The sequence below is a fragment of the Halichoerus grypus genome, chromosome 8, assembly GCF_964656455.1.
Source record: "Halichoerus grypus chromosome 8, mHalGry1.hap1.1, whole genome shotgun sequence".
Lineage (NCBI taxonomy): Eukaryota > Metazoa > Chordata > Mammalia > Carnivora > Phocidae > Halichoerus > Halichoerus grypus.
This window is the reverse complement of record NC_135719.1, coordinates 11,956,611-11,960,991: the sequence shown is the minus strand read 5'-3', so window position 1 is coordinate 11,960,991 and position 4,381 is coordinate 11,956,611. Positions and strand designations below refer to the sequence as shown.

General features: G+C 46.0%; 1 pseudogene; it reads left to right on the top strand.

The window, feature by feature from the left end:
• Window positions 1-1,784: 1,784 nt before the first annotated feature.
• LOC118521304 (transmembrane protein 216 pseudogene) lies at window positions 1,785-2,110 on the top strand (annotated as a pseudogene).
• Window positions 2,111-4,381: the final 2,271 nt, after the last annotated feature.

Genomic DNA, 4,381 nt, shown 5'->3' with positions numbered 1-4,381 from the left:
AGTTCCCCTGCAGTCAGGCCTTAGCATCATCTGCCACAGCTACTCTGCCTCTTCATCCACCGCGCCAGCCGAACCTTCTGCAAGTGCTCTGGGCCTGTTTTTCACAGAGCTGCAGGGTGTCGTGGCTTTCAAACTCCGTGCTGAATGATTAGAGAAAAACTGATCTTTTGCCACATGGAAAAACGCACCCAAAAATGAAGTAATAGGGGAATAGCCATGAACCTTAGGGGCCGTCCATAAAGCAAGCCTAGGATGGGTTGGAGAATGTCCTTATAAAGCCATATGGTGATTCCTTGGTGGCCGAGCTGTGGGTGGTATGGGGCTGAGACCAGAATCGTGGAATCCCGGGTTATAGGAAGGTCGGAACTACTTTGGTCACTGGCCAAATCTACAATTAGTCCTTGGGGGGAGATGCACGGGAAGGGACCCTTGGCTGGAAGAAGGACCCAAGCCCGGGAAAGCCAGAAGCCTTCCCCAGAAGGCGGTGCCCGGCTTTTCACTAGGGCCTGCTGGAATTTCATTATCCTGTTCACACTGTACAGATGGGAATTTAATAATTAATTAGGGAATAGCTCACCCCAGAGCCCGGGCAGGGGGGATTATACAAATCAACTGAGATGTGGCAAGGGGCTGAATATTTCATAGAGTGTTTAATTTGCAAACACTGCCCACTGAGAAGGCTTAGGCAGGAAACCTATCAACATAATTATTATTATTCTTGCAAAACTACTTGAGTTTCCATCAGGCCTCCTTCCTTTCAATTGTTTTCACCAAACACTTCTTCCAAGACATCTAATATTTTTTAAAAGTGGGGGGAAAATAGAGCTGAAATGTAAAAGAATATTTATTAGGAATGAAATGAACCTGTTCAGATAAAATAAAAACTAACCTAGACCTTACATTTGTTCAGTCTACAGCTCTTTTTAACACTCAAACAGCTCCATCCTGATCATTTTCTCTCCTGTGCACTCTGAGTGAGGAAGCTGGACACCAAAAGAATCCAAGGCATTACTTCTCATGTGTTCCACACATGATTTCATGCATTAATTCAGCCACCCACTGATTCTGAGCACCCTTGATAGCCGTCCTATAAATTCTCTTCCCCTTACATAAGCCACAGTAATTACCTACAGTCTCTGCAACAAGAACCCTAACTGCTCTAGCTGGTGTGGATAATAGGGGCCAGAGGATCACACACCCACAGGCTTCTAGCTAATTCCATCTGTTCCACCTCTACCATCATCACAGGTTGAAAACTCAATCATCTAGAACAGGGTCAGCAAACTTTTTCTGTAAAAGGACAAATAACAAATACTTTAGGCTTTGCAGTCCATATGGTCTCTGTTGGAACTTCTCAACCCTGCTGTCTTAGGGGAACATGGCCACAGACAGTATGTAAATAAATGAGCACGGTTGTGTTTCAATAAAACTTTATTTACAAAAACAGATGGCAGGCCAGATTTGGCTGCCAGCCAAACTTTCTAGTACTTGATGTTCTGCTATAGCATTTCTTAAGACTTCATCCAATTTTATTCTTTCAAAAAAAATAAAAGAGGCTCTGGAAGTGGCTGTAGCAGCCTACACAGTTTCCATGGGGACTGAAGATGGTGCCTGGAAGTGAGTTTCCAGAGGGAAACGGCTGGGGTTCACCCCCACCACTGGAAATCCTGTTCTTTCTGAACAGGTGCTATTATGTTACCTGTTTCCTGCTGGAACTCTTCATATTTCTGTATAAAGCTCTCCTGCTACCGTATCCAAAAGACAATCTAGTACTAGATGTGGTGATGCTTTTCCTTTACCTTGGAACTGAAGTAATTCAACTATTTTTTGATACAAAGGGAAACCTCTGCCAACAAAAGATGCCCCTTGGTGTTAGTGTGGCCTTGACCTTCCCATGGGCCATGATGGCTTCCTATTATCTGCCACTGCAGACCTACGTGCCCCTCCGGGAGCCATCATGAACAGCATCTTGCTCTTCTTCTGTGGTTCAGAGGTGCTGCTTGAGGTTCTCACCCTGACAGCTTTCTCCAGTATGAACCAGATTGGAAGTACAAAAATTTCAGCCAGCAGCCCTCCATGGGCTGAGACCACAGATACTTCCAGTCTTTGATCCCAGCAGTAAGAATTGGTGGGTCAAGTTGTCCTGGGAAAGGTTGCCACTTTTCCTCCACACAGACATTTGGGCACCAAACTGAGCATAGGCCACTGGGCATCATCTTCTGAACCAGGACCATCAGCCTTCAGCCTGAGAGACTGTTCCACACTCCAGTGTCGGGAGGGACAAGGCTGTCCCATCCTGGCCCTTCTCAGAAGCAGTTCCCTTCTGCCCTCAAGTTCTCTTTGATCCTCATGGCCAGAGCATCTTGTCTGGACCATATGGGCTCCTTGGGCTTCCAGCAGGACCGGAGCTGCTTACTCCCCATATGTCCTGTCCCACACCTGTCCCATGCGCTCAGGGAGGGCTCGGGATGCTCTGCTCCCAGAGTAAGCAAAAGCCTCTCACCTCAGTCCACAGAGACCAAGCTCCAGAACCTTTTAAGTAGCTCCTAGTGTTATTTTTCTACCCTCATCATGAAATAAACATTATTTTATAATAAATGTGTATTTTCTGTCAAACAAAAAAAAAAAGATAGACTTTCTCTACGACTCTGAGTATATGTCTTAAGTAGACCTAAGTCTACTAGATTAAACCAGGGGTTCTCACATTTGGCACAGTGTCTGGAGACCAGAGTTAGGCTCATGGGTGTATGTTGCACAGTCAAATGGGGCACCATAATTAGAAGGGCCCCAGCCCCACACTTGATTTCATGTTCTGCTGTCACAGTCTTGAAATTCTTAATAATTTTTGTGCAAGAGGCCCCACATTGTGATTTGCACTGGGTCCCCCAAATTGGGTTGCCAGTCCTGCTGGAGACATAGAAAACACCAAAGATTGTCACACTTGGGGAGGTGCCGCCGGCATCCTGGTAAGTCAAGACCAGGGATGCCACTCAACATCCTAGAACACATAGTTCAGCCCCCACAACGCAACAAAATAGTATCGAATTGTCCGCAGTGCCAAAATGGAAAAATCCTGAGTCTGACCATGTGAAACGGCCGGTAGCCTGCCATCTTTACTGACAAAGTCACGTGGTATGGTGCCGCCTCGAGGAACTCTGATTTACATCTTTATAAGACTTATTTTGTCAAAATATTTACAGACCAGAAAAAAGTCCTCTCACAATCTGTGCGTTTCTAACTTCTCTTCATTCACCACAAGTAAGCCTCTTTAAATCTGCCCCCAATTCGTGTACTCATGTCTTTGTTTCCTGGTTTTTGTAGGAAAGTAATACGCAAAAGTGCCACAAATATTCAAGGTTCTGAAACATTCCTGGTAACAGTGAATCTCCTGCCTGTCCCGTCCCCCGTTCTTGTTCCCCTTCTCAGAGCAATCCTGAGTTTTCATCTGTCATTTTGTAAATGGGGCATTCTGCACACGCAGTTATGCTGCTGTTTTCCTTGGGATGTCCCTTATCGGCCCACCTAAAACGTTCACCAGCGATTCCCTGTGCCTGGTCCAATCCTGCTTTGCTTCGCATTTTTCTGGGGCCACTACTTCAGTAACAGGGACTGCAAATGTTCCAGAGTCTTCTCCTCCAGCAACCCTGCCTCCTGGTACCAACTTATTAGATTCCCTTACTCCCCCTCTTTTGAAGTCCTAGCTGAATAAAAAATAACATTCCATTTTCCATTTCCTAATTTCTCCCCCTCGGTGCTCTTTGTCACAGAATGTATTATTGCTCTATTTAAAGTCTGTTGGGACCCAGCGCCTGTCAACGTTGTTAAACAGAATAAAAAGCTCTTGAGCTTGATTCAGGCCAAACCTATACATAGACTTGACCCTCATTTCTGTTCCACGAAGAGCAGGAAAGAGCCTGATGTTGGAGGCTCTAACTTGCCTTGTATTGATTTTGACATGCAGAGTAAAGGAGGGTGGGGGACCCCTCTCCTTCTGCGTGTGAGCATGAGTGTATGTGACCACACGTCTGCTCATAAATTATTAATACCACCTTTGAATCAAAAAGGGAAAAAGACAAGCAAAAGCAACCCGAAAAGCATAAGTAGGCAGAGAACACCAATTCAAGAGAACGATTAATTATTTAGAGGTATTTAACCACTGTCTTGATTCAAGGGCAACATTTCTAGTTGGGAGAAGTGAGAAGCGTGCAGGAAGATGTGGCTCCGGCCCTGGCCAGCAGCAGAGGGCTGGCTGAGAGGACAGCAGGTCCCTGGGGATCTGCCCTACGTTTCCTTCTTGACCTTCCATCTCCCACGGCTGCCATATTTGTCTCCCAGGAGGAAGGCTGCAGGCTCCAGTTTCCCCTGGCCCTCCAAGGAGGTG